Source organism: Lasioglossum baleicum, chromosome 3, assembly GCF_051020765.1.
Source record: "Lasioglossum baleicum chromosome 3, iyLasBale1, whole genome shotgun sequence".
Taxonomy (NCBI): Eukaryota; Metazoa; Arthropoda; class Insecta; order Hymenoptera; family Halictidae; genus Lasioglossum; species Lasioglossum baleicum.
The window spans coordinates 17,384,176-17,411,483 of NC_134931.1; the positions used below are offsets into that span (position 1 = coordinate 17,384,176).

General features: G+C 44.3%; 1 protein-coding gene across 2 annotated transcripts in view; it reads right to left on the bottom strand.

Annotated features, from left to right (window-relative positions):
* Positions 1 to 27,308, bottom strand: part of Slip1 (SLo interacting protein 1) — a 160,630-nt gene that overhangs the window by 132,581 nt on the left and 741 nt on the right. The gene's annotated exons all lie outside the window — the stretch shown is intronic.

Genomic DNA, 27,308 nt, shown 5'->3' on the forward strand with positions numbered 1-27,308 from the left:
CTCGCTTTGGCCGACCCCGTGGTCCCCTGCATTATTAATCTGTCTGCGCTATCTCTTCCATTCGTCCGTCTCCTCTCTCCGGTTTCTCTCTCTCTCTCTCTCTCTCTGTTTCTCTGTGATCCCGTGTCCCAAGAGAGAGGAGGAAACACGACGTCCCATTAATTTTTATAAGCTACCAGTTGCTGGACGCGGAAACGAGCCGAGACCGTGACAGGGTTGCGCGCGCATCGATCCGTTCGAATCTCCGGTGTGTCTGTCTGTTTCTGTTGTCGCGCCGGCAAACCGAGGTGACTAAGGTCGATGCCGTTGATTAGATCTCGAAGCGTCAGCGCGATAAAGGCGTGGATGCCGGCGAGAGAGGCTCGGTTTAGAATCGGACGGACAGACAGGCAGACATACAGACGGAGCATCGAGAGCGCGGAGTGCGCATCGCGCCGCGCCGCGTCTCAAACAGAAATCAGAATCCGTCTACTAGTTAGTTAGGCGCCGACGTATTTCGGGATAATTAGTAATTACGGCAACCGGCGGAGATTCGCAAATCTGCCGGCGGTGAAACGGCAAAACCGAGAGGAGCCCAGGGAACGGGTGAACCGTCTCGGGACGGCTGGCAAAGTCACATTTTCGGATTCTGCGAACTTAGAAACTTTTGCATTCGCACTTCCCTTAGCCCGACTCCCTGCGCTCGCTCTTGCCAGATAACGTTATCTGGACGATGCACCGCGCTGCGACAGCGTACGCTGGCGATCGAACCTCCGCGAAAACTCGAAGAATGTCTTCTTGAGAAACCCGTGTTGATTTTCTATGAGATCATGGAATAAAGTAATGCCGAGTGTTCGCATTACGTGAATATAAAAATTAAAACCGACTTCGAAAAAACGCACTAAAAAGTATAAAATAATTTCCATTTAATATATGTATGTGATAACACACGAACTTAAATACAATACAATCGTTTCGAACGCGGCGCAAAATTGAATATTTTCGACAGTGGAAATTACCAAAATCCTTAAATTGTTCTAAATACACATATATTTATATTTAAATAATAATATATTTGCGCCGCCTCTCCGAAAAGATTGTATTGTATTTAAGTTCGTGCGTAATCACATATATTAAATGGAAATTATTTTATACTTTATAGTGCGTTTTTTCGAAGTCGGTTTAACTTTTTTTTTTAAAAAAGTTTTTTTTTTATTTCACACTTTTTTCTATCTGTGTTATTATCTCTGTCAGCCGTCACATTCCAAATCGTAATTTATAAATATCTGAAAGCGGCAATCGATAGCGGTAACGACGTCGCGTCGTTACTGTTCCTAATGTCTAACATTCAGCGGAGTTCACGACGGTATCACCACCCTACATTTTCGCAAATAAAATCGTAATTAATAAAGAAATGTAAAATTTTTTTGCACGGGGGGGGGCCATCCCGGGAACATACTCTACAAGATGCAAAAGGTTTCGTTCCGATTGGTCCATCCATCTCGACGTAATCGGTGAACATACATAGAAAAAAAAAGCGAAAAAAAGCGGAAAAAAAGGCACATACAGATCGAATTGAGTAACCTCCTCCTTTTTCGAAGTCGGTTAAAAAGCAGGATATATTGAGTTTATTCATTATCAGCTTCTCGCTCAAGCGCTTTAGTTCAACTAAAAACGTGCTCTAAGTCTATCTCCGACAAGGCCGTCTTTATCGATGGTCGAAGGGTAGGAGAACCCAGGTATTTACATATGTATAAGAGACAGCGACAGAGGAAACTTATGGAGCGTGTTTCGTTTGTCTGATAACAGAAATATCTAGTGACGCACTGAATTTACGAAAAAAAATTTGTTTACAAGAATTGTTCGGTACGAAGGGTACAATCATATAGTATAATTTTTTCGAGGACTAGAATGGTGGGGAGGGCGGATTTCAAAGTTTTTAGTTTTTTAAATGGAATGTTCTATTTTTTATACCATAGATTGATAGAGTATCAAATTCCGAGTATAATAGTGTTGACCTTCATATGTCCCAAATCTAATAGTTTACATACGAGGTATTATCGAAATAATTTTCTTTCTTCTTTGGATAATATCTTGTTAACTATGAGGTTTAGGACATATGAAGCTCAACACTATTATACTCAGAATTTGATACTCTATCGATCTATGGTGTAAAAAATAGGACATTCCATTTAAAAAACTGGATTTGACTTTGAAATCCGCCATCCCCACCATTCTAGTCCTCAAAAAAATTAGACTATATGATTGTACCCCTCATACCGAACAATTTTTGTAAACAAATGTTTTTCGTAACTTCAGTACGTCACAAGATATTTCCGTTATCAGATAAACGAAACACCCTGTATGTAGATAAATCCAAAATACCTAATTTCTGTGGTTGTCAGGAAGAACGCCGCATGTCGCATACTTTCACTTTCGAATGCCGTTTAAAGTTTTGATCACTGCTTCGACATAGGACATTCGAATTTGCTCTTATGACTTTCTCTGATAAATACGTAAATCCTATACTATAAAGCTCAGATTACTGCACAAATTCAAATGTTTTGTAATCGGCGTTTTTCCTTACAATCACAGATTTAACAACCTGGGTCTCACTCTCTTTCTCGCGGTCGCATTTCCCGGCTGCTGCGCGAGAACTCTTTCTTCGAAAATTTGAAGAACCAGGAAAAGAAACGAAATCTAATTATCGTGGTTCGTTTGAACAATTTGAACCTCAATCGTACTTTCTTTCTCGTGGTCGCATCACTCTGCGTTTCCCTCTTTTTGCTCGGGCATCCGCAAACGATAGCATCATCGCGGTAACTATTACTCAGCCGACAAAGAGATCGGATCTCGCGCAAATAAATAAATCAAATCGAATGAATTCGAAGCGAGAAGAGGAGAGAACGGGATCCGAGGAGTGCAGCACACGGTGTTAGGAGAGCAAACGGGTAAATAGCGAAATAAGTGACTGGCCTTGCGCGGGGGAGAACCGGGAGAGAGAACAGGGAGTGAGTGAGCAAGGGATGCGCGTGCTCCGTGATTCAGACCGATTCCCCTTTCCGCTTCTCGAGTTACATCGACGTTTCCCGAAAGCGGCGTACAACAGCTGGCAAAACCGAGACCTTTGGCTATCGACATCATCGTCGTCACCATCAATGTCACGTCGCGCGTCGGGTCGGCTCCCGTCGTAGCCGGGAAACAGGAGGAAAAGTCGTAGGACGCTCGTATCGTATAACCGTACGTTTGCCCAGCCGTCTCTTTCTCGCGTCTCCCATTTCACCAGCCAAATTCTCTATATGCTCCCTTCTTCTTTTTTTTAAAAGCATTTCATCCCCAAGACTTGTAGCGTATCTGCTTCGCATTAGGAATTAGAAATTTCATCAGTTTGTCCATTAACCCTTAGCAGTCGAGGGGTGACTCTAGAGTCACCACGAAAAATTGCTGTACCATTATTCATAATATTGGATTTCTTAGATTTCTTATACGAAGAAAAATTATCTCTATATACATATAAAAATGCAGTGCTGAAGCCTAGATAGCTTGGACCTAGAAAGCTGAAATTTTGCACAGAGGTTTCCTTTATGTGATCTATACAAGGGATAAGAAAGGATATTTCGAAATTCAACCTCCAAGGGGGTGAAAAGGGGTTGTAACGTTTGTATGAGGAATATTTTGTTCATGGTCGGATTTACTTCATACTTGGTCTTAAAGCTCTTTGGTATAATTAATCAAACACCTATTTCGGCATTTTAAAAAATTCAACCCCGAGGGGGTGAAAAGGGGTTGTAACGTTTGTATGAGGAATATTTTGTTCGTGGTCGGATTTGCTTGAAACTTGATCTTAATGCTCTTTGATATAATCAAACACCTGTTTCGGCATTTTAAAAAATTGATCCCCTAAGGGGTGAAAAGGGGCTTGAAATCTAAGATGGCGGCATAACATAAAATTGAAACTCTATAGGGGTGAATGGGGGGTTAAAAGGTTTTATGGAGAAACAATATCAATTTCCGAGGGCATTAAACGGTTTTCTATGCGAGCGAAGCCGCGGGCAAAAGCTAGTATATAATAAAATTATTCTATGTCGGAAGAAATGTTTCATTTTTTAGTTAAATTGGCTCCGACTGCAAAGAGTTGAATCTTTCGATATTGTGGAGCGAATACTAATCTAGAAATGAACTTGTATGCATCCCTTTAACGCTCATCCGAAAACTGCCTCATTAGATTGCTTATAAAGAGCTTGCGATTTTTAGAGGGCAGCGCATAACCAAGTTTGCTTTTAGTGCTCGGTGGGAACAGATCCGAGCTGTGATTCTATTCCCCTCGAATCCATCGCGTTTTCGTAACGAATGCGAGCAGCGCGAAGAAACATTTATTATAGCTTACGTCGTCCCCTCGGCCCGACGTTTCTCCCTACGTCTCGCTCTCCCTCCCCTTGTTCCTCGGATATTTGTACATATGTAGTTTGCAGCGGGCTGCAATTGGATATTTTTGGAGCGGGCTCCAGCGGAGTCGGACGACAATTTGTGGGCTCGCAGGGACTCCGCGAACCAACGGGGGGGCAACGTTCACTCTTTTAACCCCGTTTCCGAACGGTCTCGGCTTGCTCGTGTGCTAGTATTACCGGGGAAAGTGATAAAACCGAGGGACAACACGATCCTCGTTGCGACAACGGGCTCTGCGCGGTTTCTCGCAGCCGGATATCGAATTGCAGTCGGAGGACAGGGTGTCGCACGCGGTTATTAATCCCCTAGTCTTATAATATCGAGCCAGGCAAACATTTCAAACCTGAAGAGGAAATCAAATCTTAAATGACGACGACAATCATGTACGACAACGACAATCATGTACGAAAACAAGAATCTTGTACGACAACGACAATCATGTGCGACAACGAGAATCTTGTACGAAAACAAGAATCTTGTACGACAACGACAATCATGTACGACAACGAGAATCTTGTACGACAACGAGAATCTTGTACGAAAACGAGAATCTTATACGAAAACGAGAATCTTGTACGAAAACAAGAATCTTGTACGACAACGAAATTCTAATACATTTGCCCGTAAAATAACTCAAAGTACGAGATCCAGGAAATACACGGTATTTGCCCGACCTAACCCGATAATATCATGGAGTCGAATAATGCGTTAAAGTTCCCATGAGATACGCGAGGCTAGTGGTTTCGCAACAAATTCAGATATCAGTTGCGTGGCGTGCTATGCATTAACCGTTGCATTTTACGGCTGCGCGGTGCTCTCTAATCTCGTGTGTAACTTCGCTTTGTGCCGGAGTATTTAAATGTTAATGTAACCACTGAACAATCAATTCACAGTGCGCGCGCGCTTTGTAGTTCCTTGAACCACACGGCGCGGTGCGCATTTTCCTCTATCCCCGTGATCTAAGTCGTAACTTTAAACGAATAAAATGAAAAAAAAAAATCTTCGAACGCGAAGAGGATCGAGAACTCTTTTCTACGGTAGTCGTAGGGAGAGCGTAGACGAGCAGGGCGTGGTCCGGTCGTAAATCAAATTGACCGAGGAAAGACGAACCGAAACGATTTAAACAGCCGTAAAAAAGGGCGACGAACGACCTAACATGATGTTTTTGTTTCGCGGTCGCGCGCGACCCGACACGAGTTATCAGCTATTCGAGACAAGAATGAAAAAAATCATCTCGACACCCCCTCCCCCATGACCCAAATATATCGACGACGTTAAGCTGTAAAGCCTGTTTCACGGTAGCGGCTGCAGCTGGAACACGTTTTCCCCGCGAGAACGCGGGACCGATAAAACTCGGGGTAAGATGTTGCTCTCTCGAGTCTAGAGGAACCTTGGTGTATCCGAGACGACGACGAGAGAGAGAGAGAGGAAGAGCGAGAAAGAGGGAGATTGGAGAAGGGTAACCGGAGGCGGTTTTACTCGCCGGTTCACCCTCTTTTTGCCCCGTGTCGACGAGCAATCCGGCAGGCGAAATCTCGCTCGCGTTTATTCCGTCCCACGTTTCTTTTTTCGTCGTTTGATCCGCTTCGAATCCGTTCGATCCCCAGCCCATGATTGTTCGTTCGCTCTTGTCTCCTCGTTAACCGTTTCACCGATCCCGCGGTTCCCGCATTTGTCGTCACAAACCAATCGCGAGAGTCTAGAGATTAACCGCTAATCGAATCGAGCAACTTGTCAAGTGGGCGTGGCTTCGCTGCTCTCGATACTCGCCGGGGCCCAGGAGCAATGCCCCACGGGGCAGTGAAGAAGAGAGAGAAATGGGGGTGTGCGAGTCACAGCTGGCCAATCGAGGGTGCGCGAAAGTGGCAAGATTTTCATCCGCGAGGAATCCCTTGAGCGTCGACGCACCTAGATAATCGAGGACTGAAAATTACTCTGGGAACAGCTTTCCGGCGCGCGTCCTCTTATTATTCGTGGGTTCTCCCGTTCCGCGGGAGTATACGCGATAATGGAAGGTACGGAGCCGGGCTCGTCGAAATTAATTTCACGCGATTCGAGGTGGTGTAGCGAGAACGGGTGCTCGGGGGTTGCTGGGGTGTGTGTGTACGTGTGAGCCGTGAACGGGGTACAGGGAGGCCTGCGACGATTATACACTTGTGCATTCGTTAAGCCCACTTTATTTAATGATTTCGCGTTCGAATATAGTTACTGAATAAGCGGTCTCTGCCGCCTCCTGCCACCCTCGGCTCGTAATAAAGACGATAAATGCATCCGCGACGCGAAGCGAGGCGGGCAAGCACAGCGCCCCGTGGCGAAACACGCTCGTCTCCTTCTTCTATTCTCGGTTTCTCGTTTCCCGTTCCCAGGTGACGGTAATCGGGACGACCTATTTCTCGACCGCGCGATTCTCCTCGCTGTGGGCCGCTCGTTTCATGCCGCTCCTCCATATCTCGGTACTCTCCGGGCTTCTTGCTCTTCGTGGTCGTAACCAGAGAGACACACACATCGCGCGAAACTCTCCAGATTCTCTCGAGCCCTAGTCAATGAAATCCGGGTCGAATCCGAACGAACACGGATATGCCGCGCATCAATTCTCCGCGAAATTTCTTCCATCGATCTCTAATCACCCGCGTCGCCCATTCAAAACGTTTCTCATCCGCTTTTTCTACGGTTAATGCTTCCAGCTCCGTTTTCTGTAGCTCTCGAGTACCCTGGCTCTCCGCCTCTCCTTTTGCCTTTCCATCCCCGACATGATAGCGAGTGAATTAACCGCTCGAGTGGCGCGGGTCATTTCAGAAATCTGATCGAAACCGCTCCGTAAACGTACAGTTTCCGACTCGCTGTTATTAGGCCGCCGTTCGGAAAGTAATTTCGCGTTTCGTGTAAAGGTGGCACTGCTTCCATTTGCTATTACTCAACCTCATTTTGAATCGCAAAATTTCATGCATTTTTTTGTCATCGCATCAAATATGCGAAATAAAAATGCAGTGCACGAGGGAAAAAGTTGTGTGCTGTTTAAAGACAGGATGTACCATTGGATTTTATCTGTTTTTCTTTGCATATAAAAACGAAGTCCTGACTCACTCACCTATCAACGCCCAGGCTAAACCCTTGGACCTAGATAGCTGAAATTTTGTACAGAGGTTTCCTTCATGATCTGTACAAGGGATAGGAAAGGATATTTCGAAATTCAACCCCAAGGGGGTGAAAAGGAGTTGCAAGGTTTGTATGAGGAATATTTTGTTCGTGGTCGGATTTACTTCATATATTTGGTCTTAATGCTCTTTGATACAATTAATCAAACACCTGTTTCGGCATTTCAGAAAATACAACCCCCGAGGGGGTGAAAAGGGGTTGCATCGTTTGTATGAGGAATATAATATTTGTAGTCGGATTTGCTTGAAACTTGGTCTTAATGCTCTTTGATAGAATTAATCAAACACCTGTTTCGGCATTTCAAAAAATTCAACCCCTAAGGGGGTGAAACGGGGTTGCAACGTTTGTATGAGGAATATTTTGTTCGTGGTCGGATTTACTTCATATATTTGGTCTTAATGCTCTTTGATATAATTAATCATACACCTGTTTCGGCATTTTTTAAAATTCAACCCCCGAGGGGGTGAAACGGGGTTGCAACGTTTGTATGAGGAATATTTTGTTCGTGGTCGGATTTACTTCATACTTGGTCTTAATGCTCTTTGATATATTATAATTAATCAAACACCTGTTTCGGCATTTTAAAAAATTGATCCCCTAAGGGGGTGAAAGGGGGTTTTGAAATCTAAGATGGCGGCATGACATAAAATTAAAACTCTATAGGGGTGAATGAGGGGTTAAAAGGTTTTATGGAGAACCAATATCAATTTCCGAGGGCATTAAACAGTTTTCTGTGCGAGCGAAGCCGCGGGCAAAAGCTAGTTTCAAATAAAGTCGTAGGAAGTCGTATAACTCAATTTTTTGCTAATAAAAAACAGAAATTCTACCAGCATGGGATCTGTAAGTGATCCTCGCGAAGAGAAGGATTATAAAACAAAATGGTACACATAAAACTTATTGTAAATAGTAAAAAGACGGCTTTCATTTTTCCTTGAGAATACGAAATGACTTTCCGAACGACCTAATAGACCGTACCATAAAATAAGCTCGTTCTTTCTCGATTCGAGATGAAGATAAAAAAAAAGGTGGACGAATCAATCCTTTCAAGTTCCCCGTTTGATTGTACGCGATGAAGCTGGACAAAGGTAACCCGATCGAAGTTAAATTGAAAAATTATACGGTAAAAAGGAACGAAATCTCCATAGAGTCGAGGGTCGGAAGAAGCGCCACCGTTCAAATTAAATTTCACAACAGACGCGAACGTGTCGCGATCGGTTTGAAAAGATTCATGGGGGTGCCGGAGGCAGGCCGACCGACCAGCCGAGGGTTAAATGGTGCATTTAGGTTACAGTTGGTCGCACAAAAGGTTGCGCAACTTGGTCTCATACGACCGCTCGGACCATGATCGCTTGTCTATTCGTGTTTATCCATAGCACGGTTCTGTCGTAAACTCCGTCGTACTGCGGGTAGAACGTGCGACGCATTCGAACGAGACCGAGGAGAACCGAACCGAACCGCGCGCGTCTGTTTCCTACGACTTCGGCGTAGCTTCGGAGCGGAAATATTGAACGAATCGCGGAATACAAGTCCGGAAAAATAGATAGATCTCTCGCTACGTGACTCTCGAGTACGAGTCTCGCTGCTTCCTCGTGCCGGAAGTTTCGAGAACTTTACGCCCGAACGTGCACTAACGCGGAAATACGGTTCCTCGAATATTTATCCTTCGATTTCCGCAATATCAATTTTCCTTCTTTATAAGTAGACTGCGGATCTTTATGCAAAATAAGAATTTTTTATTATTATAACATAAAAATTCATTTCATCCCTTAACGATTTTATTACATTAAAAGCAACATTACACAACATTCTTGAAATTTTAAAATCTTTCTCTGTTGTATATTTCACACCCAAGCAATTCTTCTTAAATGCATAAAGATCGGCAGTCTATTCATAAGGATTCGGCTTTGCATACGAAAGTATAAATTCTAGTGATACTGTATAAATGAATTAAAAAAGAAAAATGTTCCTTCTAAATACTCTACGAGAGCGATCTACGTGAACCGGATCTTGTTCCGGACGATCAAGACCGGCGTCGATAAATTCTGAGGGTAGAGTTTCAAGCCAGAGAGACCAGACACGACGTGCCCTTTCCACGGAGGGAATATCCATAGAAAGGATGCGAGGAAGGCTGTCGCGCTAGATGAATATTCAGTCGACGTCGACGGTGCCACGTCGTGCTTTCGAATATTCAGCGTGCGCGGGCCCGAGCGCGAATCCCGCGTACGCGCGCAACCCTCAAACACCGATCCGCGGGAACACCTTCCCTGTGTCCACCCGGAAGCCCGGTTCGTCCACTAATCTTCGGACAAATCCCCCGAAATCCGACAAATTTTCAAGGTGAGCTTGGCTGACCCTAGACTCTTATCTCTGTTAGACTTGGTTAGCTCGATTCCCTCGTAGCTACCGTTGTACATATGTACCTAATCAAAGAATCTTTGCGGTCGTATGTCCAGTAGAGATCCCTATTTCACGTGTACATGAATACACGTGGTACGTGAACCGCGTGGTAATGTGAATACTGAATATAGATCCTCCGTGTACACATCCGAGTCCGACAACTGTTATTGTTTTTCGATCGAATTCTTTCCGATCCGGATTCGCACATTTCGTATCATCGTACTATTATTACAGTTACGCACGGGGTCATTCCATGCCGAATCGATCACTTTTTGCAGGCACCATCGCCGATTTTGTTCTAACTGAAATACGTTGTAGTCCATGCGAAATTAGGGGGGGTTTAAGTCATCATGTTGCCGGTTTCGAATTTTTTTTTAGAAATGGCAGGCCTTCAAAGTTTTCAATTTTTGCCCATTTCGGCGAAAACGGGCCTCACTTACGAATTTTTATCTCAAGAGAACGGTTTGTCCGATTGAGCTAAATTGTTTTTTGTTTTATTCGGAAAGGATCGGGCTATTACAAAATAATTTTTTCAACCTCGACAATCAACTTTATAATGTCGAAAAATTTAAACAAATTCTTCTTTTGCGTTTTTTTCGATGATGGGGCGGATTGATTTAAATTTTGAAAAAAATATGGTTATATTCCTTGAAGTTTCCCCTTTAACTCCTTATTACACGTGTCTTTTAACACGCGTTCAAAACCGCGATTTCCAATGTCCAGTCTTCCTGGACAACGATTTTATTCCGACGAACCGGGAAAGGGTGTAAAAACGATCCAGAAAGGCTGCCAAGAGAGAGATTTCGAGAACGGAGAAGGCTGCGTTAGAAAAATTTGAGCGATACGAAGAATCTCGCAAGCTCTCTCGACAGGTGGGACGCGAGACGAGCGTTACGGGGATGGCGAAGCCTAAATGGAGCTCTCGGGGAAACTGGGGTTTAACGACGGGCCGGGAAACGGAGACGCGCGGATGGAAGACGCGCAGCCGGAGGATGAAGAGGTCGACTAATCGGATCAAGGCCCCCGGTATGTGTCGACGCTTCGAGTACGCGTCGCTGCTCGAAACTCGCAAAGTACTTCGATCCTTGCCGCCACAAGCTTTGCCGGCATAGTTTCCGAATTACGTTGTAATCGCGTTAACGTTCCGTAGCGTACCGCGCCATACTGTTCCGCGTCTTCGTGGGCCACGCGCATTCCGCGATGTTTCCGCGTTCTCGGTCCGATTCGGAGGATCTTCCGCACACCGGTCCGAAGCTAGCACGCTCCCATCTCAGCAAATACCGTCGTGGGACGCAACCATAGCCGACATGGCCAGAAATTGTCCCATTGTCTTGGCTATCCACGGATAACTAAGGAAACTACTATCCCTCTCGAACCACCCCGCACACGGATAGTAAAGTAACTAGGTTCCCTCGGGGCGTTCTACGCAGGAAGAGCATCGAAAACCACGCCCCTCGGGCATTTTACACACGGGAAACAAAAACTATACGATCCCTCTAGACAATCTCCACAAAGAGAGCATCGAAACCACGCCTCTCGGACTCTTTCTACACAGAAAGCAAGAAATAACTACCCTCCTACGAAACACTGGCTACAAAGAGAGCATCGAAACCACGCCCCCCAGGACATCGAGTCCGTTTTTCAAGGAAATCTCCTCAGAACTAATGCAAAAGCGACGAGGAATCGAAAGTTTCCTATTTTTGTGGCATAGTTCGTATCGAAACTTTGTCCCCATGGGCAATTCGGAGTGCTCGATGCCTGTGTCTGGGACGTCCCGTCGCGTCGTCGTCTCGAATATGGTTAAGGCCAGAGAGCGAAACGCCCGCGATTTCGTATGCGAGACGCTGCTTCGGGCTCGTATGGCCACCGTCGAATCGAAGATTCGTGGTCGTTCGAGGTCCGCTAGCGTCTTCAAAGATGCTCGACGGTCCTGCAAGGTCGTAAACTGACCAGTCAAATGAAATTTTCCATTTAACTTTTCACGCTAGCGATACGGAAATCTGCGAGTGCGTTTCGATGTTTCGCGCGGAAATGCCAATTCTCCATAGGGTATTAAATAGCACGAAATTTCACTTGATAATAATAATAATAATAATAATAATAATAATAATAATAATAATAATAATAATAATAATAATAATAATAATAATAATCGTATTTTATTCCCATTTCGGGGTACAAACGCGGACCTCCGCTCTGCTTACAAACTTCTTCCCTGTCTCTTGATACTTAACTTAAACTTAATTTATACTTAATCGAGAGAGAGAGAGAGAGAGAGAGAGAGAGAGAGAGAGAGAGAGCACACCGTTCACTCATTCCTCACACATTCACACACACACTGAACCCCGGTTAATTTCACTTGATAATCGGATAGAATAAATCTCGCGAAACGACTTTAAGTCTAATCTGAATCCTGACGGAACGGAGTCGTACCCCTCGAGGGGTTCGCTTTAACTGCGTAGAAAATCTCGAGTATCCGTTCGCAGTTCGTTCCGCCGCGCCGAGACAGCTAAATTCGTTCACATTATTTCGGAGTCTACTTTCAACCCGGCATAATTAAACTTACATAATGTTTCAGCCGAGCGACAAACGAATCTCGAGCATTTTCTATCGAAGAACAAGCAGACTGCTGGAAAATTAGTGTTAGAACGACGACGTACCACTGGTCGAGGACTAATTGGCTCAGGAGAAAATGCGAAACTCGATTCGACTTTTGAGCCGACTTTCGGGCAAGTTGACGGCGCGTCGCGTCGACGGAACAGAAACGGAAAAACGACGATGTCTGGGGGTTGGGTCTCGGAGTTTCTCGCGGCGGAGGGTTGCTCGCGGAGAGTCTAGAGTTCGCGGGGGTGTGCGAGGGTGGTTTGGGGCTCGCGGAGAAAAGCGTGGACTGTCCTGTGCGAGCGACGGTGGTGCGTTGAATGTGGCGCATTCATCGAGAAGAGGCTGCCGGGGGGGGGCTCGTGGCATGGCGGAGGCCGCGCCGGCCCGAGAAAAACCGGAAAGATAGCATCGCCGTTTGAAACGGTTCAAAAGGAAGCGAGAAACCGCTCGTCGCTTGCCCTACCCCTTCCCATCCGCCCGCGGAGAGATCGCGTGTCGATATCTTTGAGCGAGCGCGTAAAATTAATCCGAATTTTCTATCCTCCCGCGTGGCGTCCGGCGCGGGAACGCGCGGTCTCGCGCTTCGTTACGCTTCGTTAACGTTCGCGTACGCCACGGTTTCGGTTTCGACAATGATCAGCGATGCACGCGCTCGCGACCCAATGAAATATTCGTCGTGGTCGACGCGGAGGATCGATCGCGCCGTCACGTCACGCTGTAGCACGCCGCGCAGGTAAACGTGTTCGTATAATTAAAATAAGTCGAAAGCCTCGCGCAGACCGGTCAAACATATACGCAAACATTTGCTCAAGGCTTTATTTGGAGATTCTTTTTATTCCTCTCGGCTGGCACGCGACCCGATTCATCGACTCCAACCCGTCCCGCTAATTAGATCGGTAATTAATTAATGTCCGCCGCGTGTCGCTGCCGTTCCACGATTCCCGCGATTCGAAAAATCCTTTTATTCGCCGCTAACCGAAAAATCGTTCTTCTTCCCCGTCGTTTCGTTTGTTCGATCATCTCTGCTGCTTCAAAAATCATTTCGCTAGACGTATACAAAGGTAATCGACGCGTTAACGGGTCGATAAATCCTGTTCGGTCCCGTCTATGGTCCCGACTACCGCTCGCTCCTTTTCAAGATCGGCGAGAACGACGATCGCGGCGTGATCGGCTCCTGCATCGAGAATCGCGACATTGCACGGCCGAGCGAATTTCATTGGCCCGATGAACGCGCCATTTCGAATAAAACACGCGACAGCGATCAGAGTTTTGCGGTCCGCGTGATTCGTCGGCGACGGATCGTCGACGCGCAAAGCCTCCCGGTGATTTCGGCGAGCGACGGGAGGGAGAGAGAGAGAGAGAGAGAGAGAGACCGACCGATCTGTTGACGTGTCGACCACTGGCGAGAGAGGAACAGAGAGTTCGTGGCAGAGAGACAAACGGAGGACGGGTAACAGAAAAGGGGGAGCCGTTTCGAATTAAACGAATAGGCAGTCGACGCGTTAGTGGGCTAACAAGCATTTGGTTATTCGAAAGGCAATTCGCGTGCAGTCGATTAAACGATGCGTCACAGCGCGTCGCTCGCTCGACAATGTAACCGCGGAGAGGATCGTCCGGATGCCGAACGGCCCCCCGGCCAATCTGCGTTCTTCGTTCGAATTTGCACGATTTCGATCGAAATCCGCAATCCCTTCACCTCGACAATCTCCATAGACTGTACATGCGAATCGGCGACGATCGCGGAAAATAAAAGGTTGCGCGACGTTGTACCGTATGCATTCCGAACAGCCAGTCGCCCGATAACATGGTAAATATCGGTCGTAACTTTTTACGAAGCCAGAAATTTCGGGACGCTGCTGTGGACATACGATCGTCGAACCAACGTCACGGGACGCGCGACGCGGTTGGTGTCTATGCGAAAAGAAACTTTTCCGAGCTAATGCGCAAAAACCGGAAGTTGAACGGACGCTCGCTCGTCGATGCTTTCATCGGGTTACGAGCACCGTAAAAATCTCGTTATAAACCCTGTGTGTTCAAAGTTCTTAGCGCGCCGGGTTCCGCACAATAGTGCGATAAACGCATATAAACACCCGTAGTTTAATTATCAGAAGTAAGTTTCGCTGGTGAGTTATCGACCGACGGCTTCTTGCATCGACGTTGTTGTTTTCCTCGTTTTCGGGGGGGAAAGTGAAAAGCTGTGCGCGAGAAAAGGGAGGAAAGAAAAACGAGGATCGTTGCTCGCGGCCGCGATAATCGTTTATGGCCGTACGCTGCTTCTCGCGCCCGCACTCTTTCTCTCTCTCTCTCTCTCACATTCTCTCTTGCTGTGCTTTCCTCCCTCGTTTTGTTTCACCAGACTTTTTCTTCGGCCGTCTCTTTGTTTGACGCGGAACGCGCGAGCACGCGCCGGAGCATAAGCAAGCGTGCTACGGTATGATGTGGTCGTGGAACGCGAGCGGGCGCAGCTTCCAATTGTTTTTACAAGTCGCTCAAACGGCTGCCGGAACGCGTTGATTCGCTTCTCACTTTCTCTCTTCACCCCTTCCATCTCACTATTTCGCTCTCTCTCTTGCTGTGCCACAACGTCGAGAATCACCGCGAAACGAGCAATTCCGACGACCACCGCTGGACCAGAATCATCCACCCCCACAAATCTTTCACTCGCGCAACCAACGAGCATTGCCGACGTCGTGGATATAAAAAATACGAGCTGCAAAGCTGCGTTAAAAGTCGATGACACGAAGTTTCTTCTTTTTCTTCTACGATTAGCGATATGTATTGGAGCCATTTCGGAATCGAAATATGAATCGCGACGGAAGTAGAGAATATACAGAGAGGACCAATAACTTTGTCCACCTTGAATATTGCCGTTACACACTCACGATAATATGAAAAAATTATATACACGGTGAGTCTCGTAACATGACGACTCCAAATAACTCCAAAGTTATTTGTCGCGCGAAGATTTTCCTCTGGAAACCACGCAGAATTTGTTTGCAAGTTTATTCGTACAATAAATAACTCGAGAGTTGTTTGAAGTGTCGTCGTGTTACGAGACTCAGCCTGTACACGAAAGTTGCGTGGTATAGAGGGGCAAATGTGACGCAAACAGTTTCTATGTGCGCGAAGTTGTTCCGGAGATTTCAAGGTCAACTTGTGTATACATCTTTTTATATTATTACTAGATGTAGATCTTTATACGTTTCTAGGAAAATCGAGAATATGGAATTCAGAATTGTGAAGATGTCGATATATAATTTCTCCTCTCTTGAAATCATACGGGAAAGAATTAACATCCAATTTGGTCTCTATATCTTGCAATCGATGCAAGCGATTTTTATTTTGCATAAAGATCCGCGGTCTAATCATTACAATGAAAATATTTAAGGTGGATGAAAGTTATTGTTCCACGCTCCGTTGTGAGAGCTGGTTCGCACGGGGCGCGTCGTTTGATACTAGTTCCCCGTACAATGGCGACGAGTAAATCGACGAGCAGCGAATAACTTATACGCGAACGAGCGAGCGACATACAACAAGGACGTACCGTAATTTCGCGGAGGAAGTTCGCGAGTGAACGCGATCGTCGTCGAAGGAACGAGAGCAGCTCGGGCTGGAGCGACGCGGCGCCGCCGATAAAATCGTCGGCATCGGAGCGACGAGCGTCGTTAGCCCGACTGTGAGCCCGGCGACGCCGGTTCTAAGCGCGTTCGCGTTTCAAAGCCTTGTCGATTATCGGGGGGAGCCAGGGAAGGGACCGCTTAATTGCACAGTCGTGTCGGGTCCTCGTGTCGGCGCGCTAATCGATTGGATTTCTTAGCCAAACTTTCTCCTCCGACCGATTCCGCCGGCGCAATAATAACTCCCGACGCCGGAAACGGGAGAATAAATTAGTGGGTGGATGGCTCGGACCCCGAGACCCCAGACCCGTTCGTCGTTACGAAACGCTGCTCTGCTCCGCTCCGTTCCGTTTCGTTCCGCGCCGCTTTCATCCATCAATATCCGTAGATATTGCACGGTGATAACGACGCTCTCGCTGACTACCGCGTCTCCTATCTCTTCGCGCAATGTTCGACACGGAGGAGGATCGTGCCATAGTATTTTGGAAGAGCTTGGCACTAGGCAATTTACGCTAGATGTTTTCTCTTCGGTCTCTGCAGCATTAATCCTCGGAGGAGCATTGCAGACACTTAAGGGGGTAGTCTCGTTTCCAAGATTCCACAAGGGTGCGGATGAGACTTCTCGTTTCTCGATAATGCAAAGATGAGGTGCCTCAAAATTCCTATTTACCACGTTTTTATTAGCTTGCTTTCTTGTCTGTCTGTCTGACTCGAGACTTGAAGAGACTAGCTAGAGACTTGAAATTTTAAACATAGCTCAGAATTGGATGACAATGTAATATTTCAAAAAAAAATTTTAAAAGTCTATGCGTTTAGGTGATATAAATGGTTAAATTTAACCGTCACACCTCCCGCGCGTCGCTCGGTAGTACGTGATCGCGTTCAGCGATCCCCACTCCGCGCGACAGCGCTCCCTACTCCACTACGCGTTCCCACGTACAAAGTTACCACGTATCAATTACTATGCATCAATTATCTGTTGCATGCGCCCCACACGTTTTTCGTTTTAGATCTTACTAGTATTTTCATAGCTATTCGAAATTCACAATCACAAATTTTCAGGACTATCTGTACGTGGTTAGGAATCTGTATGGGGCTAGGAAAAATTTATTTTATACTTTTTAGTCCGCTTTCATTTACGTCGCAGCTTTACGCTTCCGAATGATGCAAATTACGCCTCGTAGACGTAAAAGTAGTACTTTCGATGGCGATCGGGGTCTAGATTGATCTTTTATCTACGCTTTTGACTACTGAAAAACCGCCATCGTTGCATTATCGAGAAACGGAGACTATCCCCTTAACGGTTGGAGGACGTTTACAACGAATGCGATCGATGAACGAAAACTAGCCCCTGCATAAAATATGCGCGACAGGTTCGGCGGACGTGTTTGTTGGTGAACGCGTCGCGAATAGAATTCGGTAAACCGAGGCGAAAATTTGCTACGTGAACACCAGCAATGGAAATGAGAATGCGAATGGGAATGGGACCGAAACCGTGGACGAACGCGTGAAAGGGTGAGGCACAGTGGCCATGGAATCGTTGTCAAGGTTCCCCGTTATCGTCCCGAAGATTACCATCGTAATTTCCCATCGCGTAATGGTCGGTGCTCTCGGGGACGCGGATCTCGCGGTGGGATGCTTTTTACTTTTGTCGCTCGAGAGTCTATTCCGGCACCATCCACGAGGGCTTGAGTACGCTCGAAAAACGCGCCACGACATTTTAGCGACACCCCGAGGCGTTCCTCGACGACAACCGACGCACCGTTATTCCAGGAAGTCGCGTTTACTCGCCTAAACGCTCCTTTTCGCAGCTACCTGCGGCTTCAGCCACTCGGATCTCATCGATCAGCTGCTACTTGCTCGAACGCCCATCCTAGATCATCGCACACCCTCGCGTGAACTTTCCGGGAGGTCAATATGTACCGTGTCTCTACAGAAATCCACTCGATAGATCGAGTCGTTTATCAATCCAAAAACTTATCGATTTTCAATCTACTGTGTCTTCCGCACTCCTTTGTCGAGAGAGTGACCCAACATCAGAGAAAGAAACATGTAAATACAAACGGATTCTTTCGTGTATTTCATTCTTCTTTCGTTTATATTTTTTTAGTTAAAAGCAAATATAAGTTACAACAAAGTTTGAGAGCAATACTTATAACATAATTAGTAAACAAAATTGTTTGAAATAAGCAGTAGTCAAGGAACTATCCTCTGAAGTGCATTTCAAATAAAACACTTCAAATAGTAGGAAGTTGTTGGCAACAAAATTGAAAACTAATTCGCAAAGGGTTAAAGGACGAATGCTCTTCCTCCCCTAGTTTGCATTGTTTTCGAAGACCACGGTTCTATTGAAATCCAAATGGAAAACGAAACTTCTGGTCGGAAAATGAAGGATTTTCTAGCGAGTAAACGGGGTAAATGGATTTGCAAACGGTACGGAAACGTATGACCATCGCGAGACAGCTCGGTGGAAAAGTGGAAATCGCAGGACCCGCAATCAGCCCGTTGTGCGAAAAAAAAGTGAACGACGCGACCCGAGGAACGACGGATAAAATATTCCAGGCGAAGTGGGCGATTGCCGGTGATCGCGGTTGATCGTTTTGCTGGGAAACGCGTTAACAGCGATAAACGTCCGATCGAAAAACGACTGCGATGCCTCGAAAAAGAGCGTGTCCACTTTTTCGCGGCGGAGTGGAGAGGACGGTTCTCGGGTTCCCTGTGTCCTGCGCCCCCTTTACCCTTCGCTCGTCGATCTCGACGAATCAATGTACCGTGATAAACGAAAAATGTGGCTCAGCCACGGTCGAGTTCGAACTCTGGTCGCGTCGAGTGCTCGCCGCTCGATTTCACCGGTGATAAGCGTTCGGGAAGGAACCGTGGCGTCGAGTTCCTCGGTTACACGGAAATTTCACCCGGCATCCGTCTGCCCGTGACGTTCAATTTTTTCTTCGAAACGCTCGCTGCATCCCGATCGCTACGAGCCGCGCAGCTTCTTCGTTTGCAGCCGATGCACAGTGATCGCACGGAATTCATGATTATCAGTCAGTAAATTATAGTTAATGAAGTTAATATAGTCGTTGAAACCAGTAGAAAATAAAATGTTGAAAGGCTAAGTTCTGCGGAAAGACTAACTTACGGAGTGAAAAATAGATGTTCTAATAAGTATATTTTTATACAAGTACGCGACAATATTTACCAACCAAATTAATATGGCTTGTTCGTCTAGTGGTAAGTGTTTTCAGTTATGTTCCCTGTGAATGCTAAAAAAGAAAAAACTGCAACTTTTGTGCACTCTTGGAGAAATTCCATTTTTTGGAGCGTGTTTCCCGATGAAGATTAATATTTACCTATTCAAAAGTTTGATCTACAAATTTAGTATTAAAATAATAAATTAATAAAAAATAATTTCTTTCCATTATCACGACCTCTCAAGGAAAAATGTATCCAACAAAAAAGTTAAACAGTATTTAAACACCTACAAACTTCTATAATACAAAATTTCGAAAAAAAAATTGTTTTCCGACAGAAAATGAAGATCATTTTGATTATTTAAATATTAAAATGCATTTTTTATTTCATACTACTATAGCTGACGTTAAGACGAGTTCAACGACCTACTGTATTATCACACTGAGCTCATAAATAACGCTAGAATCATGTTTTTCAGGCCAAATGCACCACTGGCTAGCTCTGAAGAAGAGAAAGATCACCGTGATAAACCTGATCCGAGAACGACTTCGTCATTTCTGTACCCTCGTGTTACCCATACGCGTCCACAGGAAGGATACGAATCGATAGGAAACAGTGGGTTGTCTGAAAGCGTGCAACAGAAATTCGTACGCTTTGTTCCTCGGTATGGTATCTGGGAATCGACGAAGCACCGTATTACACCGACCTAAACTGCGTGGAGGTTTTCGCGAGCGTCCGGACCAGGGGGTGTAAGCTGTAATGGAAATAGTTTGACCACTATTTTTCGCTTCCGGGACACAGGCGGCGTTGGTGTCGCTGCAGTTTTTGCGTGCGTATTGCCTATCGCCCAGAAGCTATACGAGAGTCATTCTTTGCGATACATATACCAAAACTTTCGATGGTTTTATAAGATCGTCGGTGGGCCAATCGGCTAAAGGAAAGATCATCAAGATTTTCATCGTCTAGATAAAAAAAAAATGCTGGTGGCTCTCACCAAATGACACTCACATGCAAGAGCTACTCGAGCGGAAAATTAGTGCCCAACATCACACTAGGGCCACTTCAATGACTTGAGAGATCTACATGTAAAACTCAACATCATCATATTGTACCGTGGCACGATAGCTATACCTACTATTATATGTATATATGTATATATCGTTGTTAGTAATAAGTTAGTCCCTAAGTAGTACTTAAGCAAACATCCTATACCAAAGACTGTTAAGGGGTTTTTTTTTAAATAAAACTTTTTCCCCATTCTCCCTTCCATTATCCGTTAAGCCGCCTCAGCTTGCAAGTAAACCAACCGTTACACAGTTCCTATTTATTCTTCCACCGTCCAAAGATTTGTCAAGCACCGAGATTCGCACGCGAGCGAACAATCAGCTTAACATAGCAATACTTTGTGGAGATTTTCTCCTGTTAACTCTGATTGTACTAATATATTCAATAAACATGTTTAAAAAAAAAAAGCTAAAGAGTTGGACTACCAAGCGGGTACACCGAGGTTCGAATCCTGTTGGGGTAAACAGTTTTTTAAAATAATGGTCACATTTTTAACACGGCAGCTTATCCCCCCTGGTCTGGACCATCGGCCAAGATTCTTCACTTTCAATTTCTACGGACGTGCCACCCGGCACGCCACGGAAGGAACCGAGTGGTCGGGCATTTAATTGAAAGCACTTTATCGCCGCCCCCTCCAAAAGGGACTCCGACGATACGGTCCGAGGCGAGAGAGAAAATCGGGTCGACAAGGTTTCTCTCTATATCGCGGGCGCTAAAATTAAACACAATAGGGCACGAAGGTTCACGGGCCCACACCCTCCGCGGAGATCGAGTCACCGCGAGAAAGAGCGCGAACGAACATTGAACCTCACGGGTTCTTCGGGGAAACTCTGTTATCGTCCGGTGTGTTTGTCCTACGTATGAAGAACTTGCTCCGTTCGAACGATAAGGCAAGGTGAACATCGCGTGTCCCGTTGCAAACACGCTCGGATGCGTTATTGATATTTGTAATCGTCTTCTCGCGACTAATCGCTCTTGGTCCCTCCCCCTTCTCTCTTTAGTTGCCACCCTCGTGCACTTCTTCCTCGTTACTCGTTATTCCTCGGCGAGAATTTTCATATTTTAACATGATTCGACGAGGAGATTTGATTTCAAATTAAAATACTCCGTCGCTGCTGCCCCTCCCCTCTCGGTCGTTATTCGAAGTTGGAGTATTTTATCAGGCGAGCGACGATTGTTCGCCGAAACGTTAAGAGCCGGTGGATTTCGTCGAAACAATGCTGCGAGAACTCGGCTAACGATCGCTCTAATGACCAAACTTGCGCGTGAATAAAATCATCGGCAGCCACAGCTGGCAGAACGACGCGTTCCAATCCCCTAACGTGCTCGTTTCGTCAACATTTGTCTACACCGTGTTTCGGAAATACAGGCCAATTTGCGGTCTCCGCAACCCCTCACCGACCCCGCACATTTCCAAGCATTCGCAGCGATTAGTTTCGTGGAATCTCGTGCCTCGATCGTGCGAACGCGATTGATCGAGCGGCGACGAGTTGTTCCTTATCGCCTTAACACTAAACCTATCGGGCAATAAACACGGGAAAAATGTTTCAGCTTGCAAACATGACGATACTCTACTTATTTACATTGTATGCTATTTTTAGTAGAATATGTGCTTGGATGAAGAAATTGGTAGAAGCAATTCCCATGTAAGCTACTTATTATTACTTATTTAATGCTTTTATAATATATATAATATATGATTATGTTACAATATGGCGTAGGTGACAACTACCGCGTTGAAAACGTGAGCTGCCTCATGATTTCAATCATTGTCAAATGAAAAATGTAAAACCGGTCGTGTGACTTGCAGTGGTAGGTTCAGTGTTAAAGCTAATACGATTCTTCGTCTTTTTCACTTGTAGGATACTATGTCTCGCTGGGATTTTCGAAATAAATGTGTTCGGACGCAACGAATCGGGAACCGGACCGCTGGGCATCATTGGGTTCTAAAAAAATGTTATCGCAACCGCACCGGGAGCTTTCTTCTCGCTCGGTCCCGAAGATAAAAAATATGGCAGCATGCACAATTTCGCCCGAAGCTCGCCGTAGTAAAAGCTCCGAGTTTAACGAGATTTTTACTTCGCTCTTTTCCAAGCCTGACACAGAAACTCGTATCAGTGTACACACGTTTCTGTTTAGCTGCAGTTTCTGTAAATTAGTTCATAATAATCTGTATTTGCGCAACATCAACATTTGCAGCCTTCAGCGCCGACGCGTATATGTACAATGATAACGGTGTTTGCGTATCTGGCTTTGTCAAGCACCCACACGACACTATGTATCGCGCGAGAAAGGTGTGCTAACTCGGAAAAAGGGAAACAGGCTTTTGAATATTACAAAATCCCGCGACCCTTCTCTCGTCGTTTAATCCTTGGTGTACGGTGTTTAGTGGCCCTTTGCCCTCTGAAAGTATTTTTTAACGCCACCTGGAAGCCTCGACTTTTTTACAGCCAACATCTCGGAGAGACCAAGAAATAAATAAAAACGTGGTAAAATAAGTATTGCTATCGTTATCCGTCCGGTAATTCGGAGGATACTGTACGAAGGTGGATAGGGTTGATCAAGAACCCCAGTTTGGTTTCCACAGGTCGAGTCAACTCGAAAACGAACGACGACAAAATCTCGTTCGACAATGCGCCCGGAGACATATCCTAGCGATGATTCACAAACGAGAACGCAGCGCAACGCAACGAACGCATTTTTCTCAGATTATCATCGGCCCCACTTTGCCTCCTATCTTGTACACGATTTTTTAAAGGATATTTCGCAACTGTTGCCCTGAATCAATAGCGAAACGTTGCAACCCGGCTTGTTCAACTTCACTACGTCTACAGGCTAAGTCTCGTTATTCGTAGTACGAAGAAATGTGTTTCGAACAAAAGTTGTTGTGCTCTAATCTGTTTTTTATCACTTTGCTGTTTTATCGAGATATGAAGATCGCAAGTGCATTGAATGCAATGGGCAGCACTTTGAACACCGCTTGAAATACAACTTGTTTGAAAAATAGCTCGGTAATTATTCATCATTTTAAGTCCCACTTTGTACAATACCTTTTTTACGCAGAATTTTTTCAAGAAAACTGAAGGTAACCCACATATCTCGAGAAAAAAGCAAAGTGTTAAAAAACAGATTAGAGCACTGTATGTCCGTCAGGAAACCATGCAACTTTTGTTCGAAACACTTTTTCGTACAACAAATAACTGAAGAGTTATTTGAGATAGCATTCTTCCGATGGATATCTAGTTTCACTACTTTCGAATTGGATGATTCAACTAAAAAATAAATCTGTGTTATATACAGTGGCCCACAAATGTGTTCGTACGCCCTTTCAAACAGAATAACTTTTTTTATCATTGTACCAAACGACCTGATGTTTTGCAAGCAATTAGAAGAATTGGTATACTAAATGAGATGCGCAAAAAAATTTTCCAAAAATTATAATTTATAAGGTTACATGCAAAAATAAAAAAGGGATTTTTAAAATACATATATGTTTTTTGTAAATCTATGTTAGTTATACACATGCTGAAAATTTCATCGAAATCGATTGAGATACACGCGAGTTACAAGCGGTTAAAAATGGTGAAAAACTTAGTTTTTCACGACTCTTGATCAGTAGCTGTTTAAAATCCACAGAATCGTATATCTTCCCATGCGTGTCGTTTTCCCCTGCGTCAACCGATTTCGATGAAATTTTCAGTATGTGTAAAACTAATCTAGATCTACAAAACATATATGTATTTTAAATTTTCATTAAGGGCCCAAATAAAAAAGTTTAATGCCCTTTTTATTGTTGCATGTAACCTTGCAAATTATACTTTTTGGACAATTTTGATTGCTTACAAAACATCAGGTCGTTTGTTAAAATTATAGGAAAGTTATTCGGTTTTAAAGGGTGTACGAACACTTTCGTGGACCACTGTACATTTTATCATATCTAATAACGCTTGGTGTCAATTTTTAGTTAAAAGGTTCTATAGATGAGTGTGGCTGCAACGTAGATACGTTGGATTATTTTACCAGGATTTTATTAGCTCGCTTTCTTGTTTGTTTGTTTGTTAGACAAACAGACAGTTTGTCTGTTCGGTGGCAAATTTTACAATTGATTTTCAACTAACTTCCTGATGAGCTAGAGACTTGTTAATTCAGTCTTCTAGTCAGAGATTATTTTCGTTCCTATAAAATTAATTTGAAACCACCACCCTGTGCATAAAAGTGCTTCGTCTCGAAATCCGAGCGACGATCGAAATCTACAAAAATGAATCAATGGAAAACGGAAACGCGAAGAACGGATACTTCAGACAGATAATCATTACCGCGATATCCGGCAAAAATGAACGTCGCCGTCTTAATGCGCGCGCTTACCGCGCCCGCAGGAATTCATCCGTAAATAAGAGTGCCATCATTATTATTGCAGAAACAAAAAGAATTCGAACAGGTAACTTAACGACAATAAAGCGACCTCGGTGGGAAGCTTGATTGCACGATAATTAAGGCGATAACTGGGTCGCCGTTCCACCGGCAATTATTTGAACACGCTTCGGAGAACCCTCGGCAAAAAAGGGGAAATAAAATAGGACTACGCGAGAGTTAACCCTTTATTCCGATGCGAATGCTTTGCTCTGACGCCACCCCCCGCGCCAGTATCTCCGATTTCAGTGTTTCCCTTCATCCCCGATTTCTTCTCGTGTCCCTCTCGGTGCCGTCCGTGACCCATCACCCGAGACCTATGACCAACCGAGTTAGCGCTTCGAACAACTTCGGGGAAATATACATTGAGATTCGCTTTCCTTTTTCGGCTCTGCTCTTGTTCCTCGTCATTGATTTACATATGTACCTCTGTTGGTACGCTCGTCGAAAATGACTCGTTCCTTGTCTTTTAGATGCTAGAGTCACCGCTCGAACCCTTCACAGTTCGAACTACTTCGAATACGATCCACCGCTTCAAGGAATTCCAACTATTTCCAACTATAGGACCTTTGAAACTGTACCAAATACTTCAAATCATTCGAATATCCCGCCGACCAAGAACTTTCTCCGGTCATCGGTTCAAGACACGTGTGTAAATGCGGTTTCTTTCGTCAATTTTGATCAAATTGTGTAATCACTAGACTGCGGATCTTTATACAAAACGGAGATTTTTTGTCTAAATTGCTGCAAACTGGAGTGAAGTAGACATTTATTTTCTTTTCTTAACCGCTTGCATTATTGTTTACTTAGTGGCTGTAGTGATTAAAAATTCTTCATGGTCCATGATTTTACCAAATAAAAATTGTCTACCTGGAGTGAAATGGACATTGATTTTATAAAAGTGTTTTATTATGTTTCTACTGTTTTAAATTGCATTCGTTTCGATCTCATAAATGTATAAAATCCACTGATAAGTAATCATCTTCCTTCCCCAGAAATTAACTCCTTGCTCTATAGAATTAGGTAGCGGATCCTTATGAAAAATAAAAACTGTCTACCTGGAGTGAAGTAAAAAAATTGATTTTATAATATAATTCTAATGTTTCTACCGTTTTAAATTACACTTGCTCATTATGGTAATACATGAATTAAATCAGCTCAGAAAATAAAATCTAAATCCCTATAATAAAGACCCCGGTCCACACACCGGCAAGAATAATATTGGCAGACTGAAAATAAATTTGTTGCAACACAAGTTCGAGCAGTTCAAATATTTACATCTCTGCCGCCCCAATAACGACAGGTCCGTAAAAAAAGGGTCATCTCCGACCCCTGTGTCAGTAACTTGATACCTACTTTAAACTTGCGTTTAGAATCTTTTTTACGACCCCCCCATAAAAGCGAAATTGAAGAAACGAAAGATTTTTATGATTTAACGCAACTGTTACGGCTAGATTGAATGGGTTCATATTACTGATTAGATTAGCCATCGAGCTCTTGTGGAGTCATTAAAATTCACTGAATTCCGCGGGTGTAGTTTATTTGTTTACTTCGACTAACGTGGTCGTGACGTCATTGAGGGGGGATTTATACACAGCCTCGAGCATGGGTTCCGCGAATCGTTGTCGACAACGATGTATGAAATTCTAAGCCGTAAAGCTTCCCTTAAAAGCTTCACTTCCTGGCTATTTTCCACGAAGTCATAGACGATTACAACTTTTATAGGAGACCATTGTTTCTGTACTAAATATTTTATTTGGTATACGTAAACAAACCGATCGTTTCCAGGACGCAATTAAAACACCGACAGATTAATCGTCAATGATTGCAACGAGCTCGCGTGATTCGAGAACGAGAATCGATTGGTGAACGCTAGCTAAACCAACCTAGTCTTAAACGTAACTGGTACTTACATGTTCCCTTGTAAAAATGACAAAATTAATTTTATTTAGACTTCATTAAAGATATCTATACAATCATTTCTTATGAAATCATTTTTATTATTTCAATAATTGTAGAATAAAAAACCTGGAACCCTTGTAAAAATGACAATATTGATTTTCTTTAGACTTGGTGCGGCCCCTATTGTACTGCGTGCTCTACTAAAGATATCTATACAATAATTTCTTACAGAATCACATTTTTATTATTTCAATAATAGTAAAATAAAACACCTGGACCCTTATAATTAATTTTATTCAAACTTGCGCGACTCCTACTCTAATACACGCTCTACTAAAAATACGTATACAACACAATTTCATATGAAATCATTTTTTTTATTACAATAATTGTAAAATAGATCTCGTAACCCTAATAAAAATGACAAGATTGATTTTATTCCGACTTCAACATATACATACATCAACATAGCGATACAATCATTTCTATTATTTCAATAATAGTGAAATAAAACACCTGGAACCGGTGATTGTAGGTTTACTA